Here is an 18,628-nt window from a genome sequence, read left to right as displayed (position 1 = left end):
ACCGTACTCCATTACATTGCAGGCCAATGGGCCTTGGCCGGGACCAACGAAAAATTCGTATCACCCCGAAATTCGTATGAGCTGTCATCGTATCACCGAGGTTTCACTGTAACATGCTAAAACCACGATATGATTATCAGGGACTCAGTAGTGCAGGGCTCCAGAAATTTTGTCCACCTGGGGTTCTTAATTGCACCTAAGTTTAAGTACACGTTTCTGAAGTATTGTCGCCTCCATCGATAATGCGGCTGCCGCGGCCGGGTGTCGATCCCGCAACCTTCGGGTTAACAGTCGAGCAGCATAACCACTAGACCACCGTGTTTCGCCATTATACGTTAACTTTCCATATACACATGCATCGTTGCTTCTCTAAATGTTCTGAATCCGTACAGATGCGCCTGAGTTCACTGTTTCCTATACATGCGTGTATCACTTCGAAAAAGAAGACATATGTTGCAAGTTAGCGCTTTCTCCGCGCCGTCCTTTTCTGACCTGTTCTTTTTTTTTTTTTCTATAAAAGTTAACATTGTTGAAGGCATTCATAACCGATAGCCGAATTAAAATGGGTAGTTCCTGATGGCTGCCCACCCGCGAAAAAATATCGACGTAAGATTGAAATACTGCGATATAATGGTCTCTAGAATTCTACTGGCATATCGATGCTTCTGTTTAAACTTCTTGAATGGACGCACTGAAGGTGCGCAAGACTCAGCGCAGGGCATCTGCCAGTAAGGCATTTTGCGAAGTCGGTGTTAGTAGATTACTAATACGCGTTCGGAGAGCATCACTAGTAACTCCACTACTACGGCGACCTGGTGGTCGTCCTCTGGCAATTTCTGTCCATAGAATAGATGAATATATCTCTGCAATTACGAATACGGGCCCAGACTCAAGTGCATTTCGCTACTACTATTCGTCGTAATTCCACACCACCACGGCAGATCTTTCCTCGACAGTCTTTTCGTCCTGTTCAATCGTAGTGCCACGGAGGACAATTGCATCACTGCTCGGCCACCTCTCCAGATTCACCAGTGCTATCAGGTTAGGAATGGCCCCAATATTACTTTACTGACTGAGTTCCGAAAATAGTCGTCCCCTTTGTTTCCACAGCGGGCCAGTTTTAGAACATAGGTGCAATATTACTTTTCGCTCGTGCAGTAAGAAACCATGCCTTGTCTCGCTCGTTCTTTCGGTCCGCACATTGTTTCCGCTTGCACAGGCAAAGGACACCCGGCGCAAAATCATGCTTGCCGGGCGTACACAAAGAGATATTGCGTACCGCAGCTTAGTAAGTTTCCAGAGGAAAGTAACCACGCTATCTTTATGCGTAGAAGAAATTGCATTTGGCACTAAGGCAGCAGATACGGGAGAGATGTGCCGAAGAGCGCCAAGTCTCCTGCCTCGGCAACTCAGTCTCCCAACACCAGCCCCTTTTTTCTTAAGAGTCACCTGGCTTCAATGAAAGAATTGTGCGGGGGCGGGTCTTCCAGCAACGGCGCCATTGTGTCTGCGGTCGGCGGAGCAGCAGAGATACGTTGGCCAGTGTCCTATACGATCCAGTGTTCAAAGCACGAGAATAAGAAAGAAAAAAAACAAAAGCAATAAAGATAACAGGCAAGAACACACACGAACATTTCGGCTGCCACGAAAGTTGCGCGAGCGCGGTTCCTTCTTGAAACGGCCGAGTGCGGGGAAGCAATCTCCGGCACGGCGAGCAATCTCATTTGTAGCGTTACCGCCGAGGGTCGTTTTAAAGGAAACGCGCGCTGGCCGAGCACCGAGCCTAAGGCTTATGGGATCCGGGATTGGAGATCTCCGCCGCCACGGCGCTCCCTGGAAATCACTCTTTCTCTCCGCTCAAACCACTCGAGTAGCCGAGGCGGACAGCCGTATGGGTACCGTGTGTGTTCCCCCGTTCCTTCTGTGCGACCGCATGTGTGCGTTGTGCGCGCTGTGCGTGAGAGTGCAAGGGCGTTTGGGAACGGTGGATTTGGCCAGAGGGACGTCTTTACTTTTTGGTCTTTATTAAGAAGAGAGGAGTTTTGTGCGCGGCGCCGAGTTGAACAAGATTGCGCAGAGCCGCAAAATGCCTCCTTGCTTGCCCTGCCGGATGCCTGCCTTTCGGAGGGCCTTGTACGTTCACACGAGGTGGCGGTTTTGCCTCGAAAGGACGCGGCAACAAATCGGTCCAGCCTGTCTCTTTCAATTTTGAGCGCGGAAATTGCCAGCGCGCTCCTTGCTCTTCTCATCCGGCCGTCCCTCTCCTCCCCGGGAGCTCCGCCCTGCCTTCTGTTTTTCACAGTTCACAGTCGTGGCACAGGATTTCAGCACGTCGGTTATAAGGGCTTGGCGTGGCGACAACGAAAAACTTGAGAGGCTTTCGAGGCAAAGCCGGTCGCGGTTCTCAATATATAGAACCTTCCGCGCCACCGCGCAGAAACTGGCGCGCGGAGAGTGCACTATACTGGCGCCGTTGCGGGGCCGTGAGTCGCGCGATTGGCCAAGTCCGTGTGGGCAGCTTTCTCTCCGGAACGCCTAATGAAGCGCAAAAGTGCTTCGTCAGCTTGCACACACGAAGCTCGCAACTCGCAACTTTTCGAATCGCATCAAATCTTCATTTAAGCGGTGTTGATGCTGCAGAGAAAACAGTGACGAAGGCAGGATCTTCTAGCATAGAGGCACATTCGAAAATCCACCGATGGGACGGTCCTCTCGTTCTCCGTGCAGCTTCAGATCTGTGCATGTGGTTTATTTCTTTACTCGGGTTCGTTCTTCGTATAAAAGTATGAAAGGCAAAGCATGCCGCTTACTTGAGTGCCCTATAAATGCATGAAATTGTCTAATCTAAGCTACACTCTATTCTAGTTACGCCATGGTTGTATGCACTCACATCCTTGCGATAACGCAGTTTACGTTGAACGTACAACTATACTCCATCTCAGAAGTTCCCTTCAGCACTGTGGAGGCTACAGGGTCCTTTAGCCAAGAAGAAAGGCGAAAATCCCTTGCGATGTATTCATCCGCGCCGCGTTGTCTGCTCAGCATCCCCATGGCGTCTGCGCGCCCGCGTTGGGCGTGTAAAGCTAGCAGACGGCAAAAAAAGACAACATGGCTGCACCCGTCGACGCTGGTGCCATGCGCCTCGAATTTGTCATGTCGTCATCGTGCGCCGTGTGGCCCGTAAGTTCCAAACTGATGCTTGTATTTGCTTTAGATTTATGTCCTGACGCTTCGACAGCAATGTACTCGGGACTATATTGCGCTTTAGTGATGAACAGTTATAAAATACACGGCATATTAGGCTTAGCAGGAGTGGGTAAACAAAAGGGTATTATCTTGCCAAAAACGACAAAACGTACCTGCTGCTTTGTCCTCGTCATGAGATGGCGCAAAGCGATCGCTCATTTTACAATTTATTTATTGCTGTCAGCGCTGTGGGCAAGAAACAAGTGTAACTTCGGATTGAAGCGGCGGTCGCGTCTCCATGGGCACTGCCATGTTCATTTGTAACCACAGTTATCAGCGGTTATTGATAAACAATTCAAGAAATACGACGTAAATGCGACGAAGAATAAACATATCACGCATTGATGCGATGTAAGACGTGCTAAACAAGCGCAAGTGCCTCAGCCCCGCGAATTGTAGGGAAATTACATCTGGAACTACATTTTGCTTCGCAAGCACGTGGCACATCCCGTTGCTTTAGTGGTGCTGAACGGTAGTGGTGAGATGGAATATAACTCATAATGCAATCGAGGAGAAACAATGGGGTAGAGTTGCCACTAGATTCAAGTCCTTTTCGCTGCTTGATAGGCACGTATAAGTGCCTTATGGGCTGAGAAGAAAGAAAGCTTAATGAAGCTGCCACGTGGACAGCCGTATGACGGTATCGCTATCCGCGCTGGCGAGTACTGACGGAAACACAGCTGCTGTGTTGCCGTCAATACCCGCCAGCGCGGATAGTGATGCGGAAAGCAAAGGAAGCATTAACAGCGAAAACGGAGAGTCCATAACGATGTGGATGGATTAAACCACACACCAGTTACAGGGTTGATTTCTGTATCTCATATATACGTGCATTCGAGAATTTCTCTCTTCTGTGCCTTGAGGGGCATTTCTGTGCAAGTTAAGCTTGAGGCAGAAGACGGCCGCCTGCAGTGTCTCTGAAGTGTCAGTCTGTCATCCTGCTTGCTCTTGAATTTATTTTCGTCATTCGGTTTCAGGCGCAGGTACCTAACACCGTGAATATTGTCACGGGGTCGTGACGTCGATGAAGGCAGCAGTCGGCGTGTCGAAGATGAAACTCTTTTATTTGGCCGAACTTGTGGCCGGGAAAAGGAAATTCAAACAACAGCAATACACACCGTACACTGATAGCGGCGAACAGAGCGTCGGCCGTCGATAAAACTGCTCATGGCTGGGACGCGCCGCCTTTTATACATCACGCACAGAACTTTCCAGTCTTATCACTGGTGGTCGCACAAGCTCTGGAATAATCTAGAGTATTCGCGTCCTGCGCGCAATCTTAACAAAGTCATCTACTACAATCGCGGAGCTTCTCAAACACTGCGGCGTGGTCAGCGCCGCAGTGTTCTATCCTTCCTGGTCAAACCCGAATACATCAAAATAAAACAAGCGGGCGTGGCATTGTGCCCCTCTGAAAAAGCATCGTCTCGATGCTTGTGGCAGAACATAGAAGGAAAAAAGAAACAAGTGCATACCAAAATAAATACAATAAAAAAGTAAGAGTACAATCCCCAGGTTCGCTAACGCGCAATAAACGGCTTAAGGCGCACGACATGGACGACTTCAGGTAGTGCGCGGCGTCGCTGGGAGTTCGTAATGCCGCCCGGGATGATCTCGTAGTTAAGAGCGCCTAGACGTCGAAGCACCTTGTATGGTCCGAAGTGTCGTCGAAGGAGCTTCTCTCTAAGTCCCCGTCGGCGTATTAGCGTCCAGACCCACTCGAAGATTATACCGACGGGTGTCGGCCCTCTGCTTGTTCTTGATGCGCCGGCGGGCGAGCTGCCGAGCTTCTTCGGCGCGTTGCAAACAGGCGGCAACGTCGAGATCGTCTTCGTCGGTGGCGGTTGGTAGCATTGCATCGAGCGTCGTTGCCGGGCTCCTTCCGTAGACCAGCTTGTACGGCATCATTTGCGTCGTTTCTTGCATGGCCGTGTTGTATGCGAAGGTCACAAAAGGAAGGATGGCATCCCACGTCTTGTGTTCGACGTCGACATACATGGCCAGCATGTCGGCGATGGTCTTGTTTAGCCGCTCGGTGAGGCCATTGGTCTGAGGGTGGTAGGCAGTGGTCCGGCGGTGGCTTGTCTGGTTGTATCTCAATATTGCCTGAGTTAGGTCAGCAGTAAACGCCGTACCTCTGTCCGTTATTACGTTACCTGCAGTGGGCCACAACATGTTTACATAAAAAAAAACTCAATGCTGGGTGCGTCCAGATAAGATCGAACACGAGGTCCCGGTCACCATTCCAGATTTTTATGAAATTTGCTGTAGGTCTAGGCATTAGACCCATAACAATGGTTTCGAAGTTACTTTTGCGGAAAAAATTTTGTTCGCCCGAAAAAATATATATAAATTTTGACCTAAAAAAACTCTTTTCCGCCAATTTCGCGATTTCTGAATTTTGAGCGCACCTAGGGAAAAACCGGTGCACTTCACACTATTTATTCCCCTCAAAGAACAAGTGAAGTAAAATCTTATGAGTCTATTATTTCCCTTTCTTGTCCAAGAACTATTGAAGGAGAAAATCACAAACATGGCAAATCGCACAAAATACCTGTATTTCAGGAATTTTTTACTGCAAGGAAGTTAAAGTGAGGATGCAAAAATTCGGTACATATTATCTTTGATATCTTCACTCTCTTTTAATATATCTTCCACGGTTTTATCACGCTCCATTTCACTCGATAATGAGGCTGAAACGTAAGTGTTTTACCAAAAACGCCGAAGTTTGGAAACAGTTTTCTTAAAAAGGCTCGAGCACCCACCCCATGTTTACGGATTTTTTCATCGCAAGCTTCCATCTTCCCCTTCCTGCCGGTTTCTGGATTTCTCAAAATGGCCTCTTAATTTTTTTAGTATCCCTGTGATTGAAGTCAAGGACGTCATCTACCATTCTGAATAAAAAAACGTTGCATTATTTTGGTTCCCAACAAGTTATAATGCGTCAAATGTGAACAAGACAGCCTAGCGGTCGCTCCGTGCGTTATGTGCTGAACATGGGATATAGTGTTGTTCAAAATATTTGTACGTGACATAATCACAAATCAGCAGCTCCACACCAACAAATACGCAGCCAGGTGTCTTGGTTCAGCAAGCTTTGTCTTGCGATCAGCGGCTTGACAAACCCGCAGCAGCAGCCGCTCGATGCTGCAGGCGCTCACATTAGATGAGTGCACCTTCGACTGCGAATGAGCTCCGCTTGCGCCAAACTACGCTCAGAGGACGAAAGAGAGAAGGAAGCTTGCGCTCTTACCGGTAAGAGCGCAAGCTCGGTAAGAGCGCAAGCAGTCTGTTGGTTTCACTACCTGACGCCGATTTCTGATCTCTAGGTTGTCATTGAGTGTTTCATCCTCTCATGCTTTTCCGTGGTTGTTGGTCATTGTTCTTTTAGATGCCTACTTCACTCGTCACCAGGTCAAGTTAGATATTTCCCGCTGTGCGTGTGCTCGGCTTGGTTTTTGTTGGCGCGTTTTCTGGAATGTGTAATTCTTTGCGCTGTCTTGTCATCAAAAAAAAAAATTAGTTCGCTTGTGCGATATAGGTGCGCATAAACGGTGGCTTTTCGTCTTGCTATAGGCATGTGATAATTTTTTTGCTTACAGCATCATTAAGTCCTTTATCGTTTTATCGTCGTTTATCTGCTTCTGTGTGATGGTTGATACAGGCTGGGTTTGTGCATACAAAAAGGCCTGTCGAAGTGCAAATAAACTCAGTTGTAAGTCGGCGCTCGTCTGTGTTTTATGTGTCTCCTGTCTTCGTCCAAGTCGCGCTGCATATATCCGAGCGTGAAATGCAGAGACGCGCATGCACTTTGATTTACACGCATGTTAAAAATTTAAGGAAGCCGAAATTATTTGCACACTACCACTACAATGTCCTTTACATTAATGTCATGGTTCGTTACATTAAATGCACAATTTAATTAATTTTGAATCCTCAGGTGCAAGGAACTGCGGAATGATTCACTGCTCAACAAACTGCAGCTGTGCAGGTTCTCACCATACAATTCAAACTGCACCAGCCACCACAATGTATTCTTTCTGTTGACGTGCACTTTGAACAGCAGGACACAGTCCCTGGTAGTCGCTCTCTACTTGTTGGCCTTGTGTGTTTTGTTCGAGATACACTGTACAATTACAGGACAGTGGGGCACCTGATTCCATGATACTGCTGGAACATAGAAAAATACAGATGATTGTTACAACCGTGCTACGTGTAAAAATGTGCAGCTGATATGTGCTAAAAAAATATAGCTGTCGTATCTTCAGAAGCCGATTATAAGTATGAAGAAAGAATAAAAAACAAGAAAAAAGTCTGAACATCGAGCCACCAACAATAAAGACTTTTAAAAAATGTTTTATAATATAAATGTATAACTACGATGTTTATTTTGAAGGCGACAAACTTCTTCCTAATAGTGAGACATAAGCCAATAAAGTATCTTTCATCTCTACTTTTCGCTAGGTGCAAGAAAAATGAGTTCACTATGCTACACTCTAAGAAAAAATCGAGTATTTGGGGAGTATTCCTGCCCGACAACTGTAATCGTCATCCACCTCACGTACTTTCCTCGCATTATCACCGCGGTCCCGGCACTTCCCGGTCACTAACGACGCGCGTGTTATAAGAGTGACACAGCATTCTTGATTCTTGATAGGAAAGTGCCGAGGAGCCGAGTTTTCAAAAAAAGGAAACGCGAGCAAGCCAGGTTACGATTATTATTGTGTGGCAGAAATACTCCCAAATACTCGATTTTTTTCTTAGAGTGTACTCATGTTATGCTGTGTTACAAGACAACAGCGATTGTTCATCACTTCAGAGTTATTATAGCCGCCTCATAAACAGTGTGCAGGAGCAATTTTGAAGACTACAAAACACAAAGCATTTGCGGATTATGTGTGTTTTTGTTGCTGAAAACCGTTTTTCTTAACGAAAGAACATCTTGAAAAATGTCACAGTTTTGCCGCAACGGCGAAGCAATGAATGCGATAGCAATAAATTGTAATGTAACGCGAAGAACGGAAAGCAGCTCGAAATTTCCAGCGCGTCGCTCGAGCCCAAAGGACGCACGAAAAGAACGCACACAGGACGAGCGTGAACTAACGCGTCACAGCTCGACACTTGAAGCGCACTGCTCAAACATAAAGCAGGACGCACGAAACGAACGAACAGGTACAAACAAGACGAGCGCGAACTAATTGTCACAGTTGTTACTTATTTCTGTATGAACAGCGCGCTCCTTTCGCAAACGCGGCCGCTGCAGCGAGCGAAGCGAAGCACCCCACCGGCCGCCCCTTCTTTCCTCGAGATAAGCGCACGAAAGCGACCACGCCCTGTAGAGCGAAGAGCAACGGCGTTGCAGGAGCGGGGCGACGATCCTTAAAGCGCGCCACACGCGCGCACGTCGCCCCATCTATGTGGCCACTAAGAAAGCATGCTGAATTACATGGTGTATATAAATAGCTCGCCGTTAGCAGGCTGAAAGACGGTGCTGTCGTGGCCTAACGTCTAACGCGGCGGGCTGCAAAGCGAGAGGTCGCCCGTTCGATTCCGTGCGTCGGAAAGAATTTCTGAATTATTTTTCTTTGTGGCTTTTCTACATATTACATACTTATACATATACGGTAAATGACGGTGACGGGGACGGACATTTTCCAGCCTAGACTGTCCATATAATTGGCTATCGCAATAAAAAAAATTGCACTTGAATAGGAGAAATGATTGTGAGCAACAAGCACACTCATAAGAAACAAATGCATGTGAATGGGCTCTTAGGGCTTCCACAAACACTCACCATCATTATTACTGATGTCAATGCCATGCCGGACGGGTATGCTGTGCCCAGCTCAGAACACCAATGGTGCGCTGTATGACTTTTCTTGCATGGGTGGGGGCTACACTGCACTGCTGCTCAGCTGGGCTACCCACGGACAGGAGGGTGAGCACCCATGGCTCTCAGGCATTGCGAGAGTCACCTTTAGAGATCAACAAGTGTGTATTCAGGTCATACACGATTTGTAGAAGTAAACGTGCCATCATGCAGTTGTGCTGAGAACATATACGGCGGAAATACAACGTGCCACACAACATTGAAAAAAGATAAGCTACGACATGTAAAATGCGCATTTACTGCTCCTGTGTGGCCTGAGGCTTGAACTAGAGCTATTTCTCCCTGCATGTTGCGAACAGCCAGGTGATTTTCACCCGCTTGCTATTTCCATGTAGAGCACTTGATACACTGAGCGAGTCACAAGCACAAGAGATGAATAAGCAATAAAAGGATTTGTGCTATTTCAAAAGCACAACTTTCCAGTCTCACATGTATGGAGTTAAATTCATAAGCTCCAGACTACACTTTTGACATTGTCAATTCTATCACAGTTTGCTTTTCCTTAAGTGTCCAATTAGCATCGCTGTGTGAAAATAATACAAGCATCCACTGCTAGTAACGATGTTTGAGTTGTGAAGGTGTGCACATTAACTTGTGTTCACTGTACCATCTGTATTTTAAAAAAAGCTAACCTAGCAACTAGCCATTAGGCAGTTGTCTGCCCTCGAAGCGCCCAGGCAGAGCACAGTACATCCGGATTAGGCTGCCATGCGTGCTTCCAGGCCCCTTCGAGGTCGGCTGGATGATGACATCGCCACCGTTGCAAAAGACTTGTACATTTAGGGAGCACAAGTCCTATTTCTGTGCAGGTGCTCCAAGTCATAAGGTGGCTTGATTTGCCAATGCATGCAATCGATGGATCCCAGGACATTACGAAAGTCTGCGATCTGTGAAGAGACCAAAAAGAACATATTAAAAAAACCACCACTGAAAGCACTCTCTTAATACATATTTGGCAGTAACACAAGGCTATCACTTAGTCAAAGCTGTCAAATATGCTATATTCACTTTGAAACAAACTGAAGCCCCATGTAAGCTTTACATACTACAACATATATGTCCTAGTAAAGTATAGTACTGCCACAGCGGTAATCTTCTATGCAACCAATTTTGCAAAATAAAGGGAATTCCTGAAAAAGTGCTACATGGTTCCTGGAAAATAAATTCGCATCAAATGTTTTTCTCTCCCCTTTGCGTGGTAAACAGACAGGCTCGTCTTAATAATCAGAAAAAAGCCCGTTTAAGCCAAATCATAAAAACTGTTCGTGTACTTGCTCATATTGCAATATATTGTTACGGTGCGACATGGGCTCTCGGAAGATAAAGAAGACAAGTAAACGTGAAGCGCCATGCTAATGTTTCTAGTACATACTTATTTGATTTATTTCATTTATCGTTAATGATTTATTTAGGCACGTAGTGCTCATCAGCCATATTGGCTGCCGATTCACTGGTATAAATATCTATTAAATCTACATCTCGCCTTCGTCACATTTGGTCGAGGTGCTGGGTACGACACGCCTCGCAACGGAACTCCGCAGCGGCCGTCGTTTAAGGAGCTTTTCTGCAACTATGGCGGAAGATACTGCGTTTGCATCTGCACTCGGTGTCTCTCAGGATGAAGATGACGCGGCGGCTGCATCTGCACCTGCGACAACAACGGTCGTGCTGGAACAACCACGGGATCCTGGCACGTTCAGCGGTTCCGGCGATCCCGATAAGGTGGACGTTGAGGATTGGCTGGCGGAGTACGAACATGTGAGTACTCGCAACCGCTGGGGCCCGAATCTAATGCTGGCCAACCTGATGTTTTACCTCAAGGGAACTGCCAAAGTGTGGTATGAGAACCATGAAACCGAACTCGGGAGTTGGGCAACGTGTAAACAGAAAATGTTGGACTTGTTTGGGAAGCCTGTTGGACGAAAGATGGCCGCGAACAAAATGCTCGCGTCTCGGGCGCAGACATCCACAGAATCGTACGTCTCGTACATAGAAGATGTGATATCATTGTGTCGCAAAGCCAATGCCGAGATGCCGGAGGCCGACAAAGTTCGGCATATTCTTAAGGGGATTGCTGACGACGCCTTCAATCTTCTAATACGCAAGAATTACTCCACAGTGGACGTCATTATAAAGGAGTGCCGGCGCTTTGAGCAAGCTACGAGCCGGCGCATTGACAGCGTGTTTGCCCGACTTCCCAACACGGCTGCAGCGTCGTCTTGCGAAGACCGAACGAGGACGCAACCGCCAGCTCCAGTTTCCCCAGACCACGTCACTCGAATAGTACGCCACGAACTTGAAGCCATGGGCCCTGCTCCAGCTTACACCGGTGCCAGTGATACAACACCGATCACTGCGCCCATGGTTCAAGCCATCGTCCGTCAGGAACTCGCCAGCATAGGCATTCATTCTGTGTGCACTGTGACCAGCCCACAGCAAACTTCATGGCGTCCACTCTCGTCCTATCCCGAGCAGCGGTTTCCGGCCCGCTCTCGCAACCCTGCTGCTTGGACGACTGCCGACAATCGACCAATTTGTTTTCAGTGCCATTGTATCGGCCATGTAGCCCGTTACTGCGATACTCGCTGGTCCTCGCCACCTCGGACGTCGTCTGCCCCATACCGCCGACAGGACAGCACCCGCTTCACACCTCCGACCCAGTTTCCTTCCCCCTACGTCTACACACGGTTCGGCAGCCGCTCACCGTCGCCGCATGGTCATCAGTCGCGCTCGCCTCCACACCGTCGCCAGTCGTCTCGCTCGCCGCAGAATCGCCGGCCGTCATCCCCTTTTAATCCTGCTCCTGCCTATCCGGAAAACTAAACAGTGCAGCGCCCGGAGGTGACGCTGCATTGTCGACTTCCTCCACAAATCCTCTCTTGATGCTTTTAACGAGACGAAGTTTACTAGACGTTGACGTTGATGGTGTGCCTATTTCAGCCCTTATCGACACTGGAGCTCACATTTCTGTAATGAGCGCAAACCTTCGCCGCCGCCTGCAAAGTACTCATGCCTGTCGCTTCCCGCACACTCCGCGTCGCAGATGGAGGCACTCCTGACGTTCAAGGGATGTGCACCGCCCGTATTTGTATAGCCGATTATCCTACATCAGTTCAATTTGCCTTCATTGAGCAGTGCCCCGACGACCAGATCCTTAGCTTGGATTTTCTGTCAAGTCATTCTGCACTCATTGATTTTGCGACAGGTTCTGTTCAGCTTGAGTTGCCGCAGCTTGCTGGTTTGCCAGCCGACCTCCCCCCGCGCTTACGCTCTCGCCATCACGCCCGCTTGCCACCACAAGCTGCTACGTACGTCGCCTTGTCATCTTCACGCGATGTGCCCGATGGTGACTACCTCCTATCTCCTATTCTTGACGTGCTGATGGCCCGAGATGTCGCTCTTGCTCACACTATTGTTTCTGTGGTTGACAATACAGTGGTCATCCCTCTTCTCAACGTCAGCCTGATGACTGAAGTTATTCCACAAGGCTTGTCTTTGGCCACCATCTCTCCGCTTGAAAATTGCCAGATGGCCGCTTTGGACGCCCATGTTGCGTCATCTTGTCATGAGGCTAATTCCACGCTGCCTGATGACAATATTGACAAGATGATCGCTCCCGATCTAACCCCAGCGCAAGCTACAGATCTCCATCATCTGCTTGCGTCCTATCGTGACATTTTTGACCTCGACGACCGCCCTCTGGACCAAACATCTGTCGTTACTCACCAGATCAACACTGGTGCCGCCATTCCTGTACGCCGGCGTCCATATCGCGTATCTCAACAGGAACGTCAAGTAATTCAGCGCGGAGTCGACAAAATGATTACTAAAGACGTCATAGAGCCGTCGTCGAGCCCGTGGGCCTCCCCAGTCGTGCTCGTCAAAAAGGATGGGAGCTGGCGCTTTTGTGTTGATTATCGCAATTTAAACAAGGTCACTCGTAAAGACGTCTACCCTTTGCCTCGGATCGGTGACGCCCTCGATTGCCTCCATGGCGCCCAATACTTTTCATCTATCGACCTTCGGTCCGGCTATTGGCAAATTTCCGTCGACCCCATGGACCGCGAAAAAACCGCCTTCGTTACGCCCGATGTTCTCTACCAGTTCAAGGTCATGCCGTTTGGACTTTGCAGTGCCCCGGTAACTTTCGAATGCATGATGGACTCTCTGCTCCGAGGATATAAGTGGTCCATCTGTTTATGTTACTTAGACGATGTTATCGTCTATTCGCCTATGTTTGACAGCCACCTCACACGTCTGTCTGCCGTTCTGGATGTTTTTCGACGAGCCGCTCTCTAGCTGAATTCGGCAAAGTGCCGTTTTGGACGGCGCGAAATCACCATACTCGGCCACCTTGTGAGTGCTGCTGGTGTCCAACCGGACCCCGACAAAGTGCGAGCAGTGGAAGAATTCCCTATGCCGTGCTCAACGAAGGACGTCCGCAGTTTCGTAGGATTGTGTTCCTATTTTCGTCGCCTTGTCCGCAACTTCGCTGACATCGCTCGACCACTTACTGATCTCTTAAAAAAGGATGTTCCCTTCACATGCGGCGCCAAGCAAGCAAACTCTTTTTCTGCCCTTATCCATCTGCTGACTACACCGCCAATACTGGCCCATTTCGACCCTGCGTCGCATACAGAGCTTCGGACCGATGCTAGTGGCCATGGAATTGGGGTGGTTCTCGGCCAACGACAGCACGGCAAGGATCGAGTAATTGCTTACGCCAGCTGTCTTCTTTCGCCCGCCGAACGGAAGTTCTCCATCACTGAGCGTGAATGTCTAGCTTTAGTGTGGGCCGTGACCAAATTCAGGCCCTACCTGTATGGCCGAACTTTTTCCGTGGTCACGGACCATCACGCTCTCTGCTGGTTCTCATCACTAAAGAACCCGTCGGGACGTCTCGGTCGCTGGGCACTCCGTCTCCAGGAATACTCGTTTGTGGTTCATTACAAGTCGGGGCGACTGTACGCAGACGCAGACTATTTGCCCCGTCATCCAGTTGAAGCGCCCGACCTAACTGACCTTGACTCGGACCCCTGCGTGCTCTCCATCCGCGCGTTGGTTGACATCGCCACGGAACAGCGACGGGACCCATCGTTACTGGCCATCATCGACCATCTAACCTCGCCATCACCAGACCCTTCTGTTCGCCTGCTCGAACTGCACGACAACATTTTGTACCGTCGTAGCTTCAACGCCGATGGCTCGGAACTACTTCTTGTGCTCCCTCGCCATCTACGCGACAGTGTTCTGCAACAACTCCATGATGTACCGACAGCCGGCCACCTTGGCGTCTGTCGTACATACGATCGCGTGCGACGTCGCTTTTTCTGGCCTGGCATGTACCGTACTGTGGTTCGCTATGTCGCTTCTTGTGACCACTGCCAACGCCGAAAGCGCCCCTCTGTGCTGCCTTCTCGCCACGTACACCCCATTGACATAACTACGGAGCCATTCTTCCGTGGTTATGTACTTGACCTACTAGGCCCTTTTCCCACCTCTACCTCGGGCAATAAATGGGTTGCTGTCGCCACCGATTACGCCACACGCTTTGCCATCACTCGAGCACTGCCTACAAGTTGTGCCACCGACGTCGCTGACTTTCTGTTGTACGACGTCATTCTACATCATGGCGCCCCTCGGCAGCTACTTACTGATCGAAGGCGGTACTTCCTGTCACGTGTCGTGGATGAGATCCTGCGTGCCTGCTCCACACAGCACAAGCTCGCCACAGCTTATCATCCACAGACGAACGGATTGACCAAGCGTCTCAACCGAGCGCTTACTCAGATGCTCTCCATGTACGTTTCGTCAGATCACCGCGACTGGGACAACGCACTCCCATTTGTCACCTTTGCTTATAACTCTTCACGACATGACACAGCTGGTTATTCCCCGTTCTATTTGCTATATGGCCGACATCCAGCGTTACCATTCGACACTCTGCTTCCTTCGTCCAGACCCTTGCCTACTGCATACGCCGGCGACGTCATTGTTCGAGCCCATACAGCTCGTCAGCTCGCCCGTGACCGACTGTCTTTGTCACAAGAACACCAAAAAGATCGTCATGATAGTCGACATCGAAGCGTTCACTTCACACCGGGATCTCTGGTACTCCTCTGGTTACCATGCCGCCAGGTCGGCTTATCAGAGAAGCTTCTCTGCCGTTACAATGGCCCCTATAAAGTACTCCGCCAACTCAGCGACGTGAACTATGAGATCGCACCCCTGGACACAGCCTCTTCGACCTCCTCACTCCAGAAGGATGTTGTGCACGTTTCCAGACTGAAACCGTATTGCTCTGCTAGCTCTTCGTCGCCATAACAAGCGCCGCGACAACGCTTCGCCGCAGGAGAGTGATGTTACGGTGCGACATGGGCTCTCCGAAGATAAAGAAGACGAGTAAACGTGAAGGGCTTGCGCGTGGTGCTCATCAGTCATATTGTATTCGCTGCCGATTCATTGGTATAAATATCTACTAAATCTACATCTCGCCTCCGTCACAATATGTATATTGGCCATATATATGTATATATAAAGCGGTAGTAGTACATTTTTCATACTGGAACTTCACATGGGGTAACGTTACATCTGCTGGGACGAAAATCTTACAAACGTACGTTACAGCACTACACGAGTAGCAACAAAATTAGTTGCGCAAGTTGAACTCACCGATGGCACAACGATATTAGCAGCCGTCAGCGTCATCGGGAATCCAATGTGCCTGCGGCTAACAGGCAAAAGACGTCTGTGGACTGGAAGCTGCCTTTGACGTAGAAATGCAAGGGTAGCAAGATTTGTACGTCCACTGCTGAAGCGTCGAAAATCACCATGGGCCACTGTAGTGAAGGCTCCAGTGCTGTGCAAAACGACAGGACAGATGGACTCGAAAACTTGTAGTTAGCAGGTGCTGGTCTACGACTTCATCCAAGGCAAGGTAGTACCAGTGATAAGTGTGTTCTCTCCGGAGCGAAGCGTGACGTCCACGTGCTCTCGCTGCGAGGTACAACTCCAAGTTTTCACCGGAGAACAGTCATGGCGTACTGCCAAAGCAGCCACATTTGCAGCAGAATGTCTCGGCGTGTGACTTCGGTTCGACACATTATGACGTTCGAATTACGGTTATCACAAGGAGAAGCAACGAGTTAAAAAAGAAAACGCCAAGCCCAGTGCCAAATCCTTAAAGCCCTCGTAAACACCATCGCAACTTCGTAGGGCGAAACACGGTTATCAACGCTTTTAACGTTCTGCCGCACAAGCACAGCTTCTTCACAAGTCTTGGAAATGTCAACACAGCACCACTCTTCACAACGCACATCGTTTCACTCCCGAACAGTACATTTGCCTGGACTGCTCACAAGAAAATAGAAGCGCACGGGCTCACCAGTGGCGAAGCAAGAACCAAATACAGAGCGTAGTTCATGCGTTACCGTACGAGCACGGAATCACTCAAATAACGTGCCGAAATGCTGTCCATTCGAAATGCCGCACTACGCCTTAGTGAGACACTGGAACGAACTGTTACCGAAAATCAAACACACATTGCAGGCTCATCGAGTGCTAGTTACCGTCGGTACACAGGCGCCGATCCCCGCTCCATAAACACACCGAGGCACAGGCCTCGCTACGCTTCACCGCACACCAAGAGACAGTGCCATCGGTCTTCACACGGCTTGCGGGCACCGAAAAAGCAACGGTATTCACAGCACATCCAGTCGTACGCTGAAGGAACTCAAGCGAGAAGCGTTTGCGAAAATCGGCACCGACACATAAAGTTTACGACGCCATGTTGTTTTCGCCAACTGCGCAGCAGGGGCAAGCGCTAAGAGAGCTCACAAAAAGCTCTTGCGCGTTTTTCACGGCGAGATAAAAATTTCTTTTATGTGCAAGGGGAAGATACGACGAATACGACAGGAGCGCGCGATGAAAGAAGTGTTTTGTCAGCGTCATAAGATGACTTGATGTAGAGAGAACTGCTTCCCAACCAGGGCTGGGCAAAGATACTTTGAAATTGTATCGCGATACGATACAAGATGCTCAGGCAAGAAGTATTTGAGATACAGATACAAGATACTTGCGGAATAATTGTATCCGATACGATACTTCCCAATTGTATCTTAAGATACTTCGATACATTTGCAAATTTGCTATTATAAATCTATATTATGAAGCAGCAAAGGCCTATGTAGAAATGTGTTTATTTGAAAATTTCTTAATTGCAACCAGCTTTGCTTAATTTTAATGAAATACCCTATTGTATCACAAGATACTAACTTTCTTGCTCAAGGTATGTTAGTTTCATTCCTAAACAACTTATTGGGATTTGTTTGGCTGCTTAACATGACAGCTCTTTAACCGCTGCGCTAGTGGTTTTTGCTTCACACTTCTGCAACTTATGGTTGTCGTGGCTCTACTTGTCGACTAGCTAGCAGGTTGCCGTCTACTTGCAAGAACCTCATTAAGATGCCTCCGCACGATGGCGCAAATACCGCTGTGCAGTCTTACCTTGTCCGCAAGCGTATTTCTGCTTTTGTAATACCGCATCCACCAGCAGGTGTAGAGCAGCAACAACGCTGGTAGCGATATTGTTTGTGACGCATCGTGTGAAGACGATGAACTATATAATCGCACAGTTAATTGAGGACATAAAACTGCAGTGATTTTTCATATTTGACTTATCTGCTGGCGTAAAGCGTTCGCTGGGAACATATTCACTCACGTGCAATCTTTTACCGTTTCTTCTTCGAGAGAACCTGAGCCGCCAGGAAACGTCTCAGACGTGTTCTAGAGGCACAAAGCGCCACCGGATATGACTGCTATTACTTCTCGCTCTGCTTACCTGCAGATCTGTAACAATAAGAATACTTTAAGGTGACCTAAACAAAAGAAAATCAATATATTTAAGTCAAATAGCAAGGTGGTTCCATACTAAACAATCAAAGTGAATAAGTATACTGCGTGTTTCACGTAAGTTGAACCAAATATGAAAAAAAGAAAACAAGTGGTTAACTGCCGCTGAATGAAACCAAACGTATTTGGTGTACCGTCAGGTGGTGCTCGTTATGGCATGTTTTGTCATAAGCTTAACTGGTAAATAAATAAGGTCAATTATGCGACATTTTTAATATCCACTTTTGGGCCGACTGTGTTCGACACATCGTAGAGCGCATTTAAAAACGACCGATCCATTTTTTCTTGACAGCGTACATGCTGCGTGGTGAATATTTGCGGGCTTTTAAAGAAATCCCGCGAAATATGAGATAAAACTACGTTCGCAGAGAATAAAAAATAAGAATAAAGCAGAGAACGATTTTTTACAAAAGACATATAACAATAAAGAGACGGGAGAAAAAGATTGCGCAAAGATTGCACTAAGCGGATCAAAGCTCGATACACAGCGAAGCTGATCGGTCTCACGCATATTTATTCTGTATCTATAGGCAGAACATCGCAGTAGCGAGGTTGAACTTGGCTGTAGCGAGGCTTGAACTT

This window comes from Rhipicephalus sanguineus, chromosome 1 (genome assembly GCF_013339695.2).
Source record: "Rhipicephalus sanguineus isolate Rsan-2018 chromosome 1, BIME_Rsan_1.4, whole genome shotgun sequence".
NCBI lineage: Eukaryota > Metazoa > Arthropoda > Arachnida > Ixodida > Ixodidae > Rhipicephalus > Rhipicephalus sanguineus.
Note: the sequence above shows the minus strand (reverse complement) of the source record.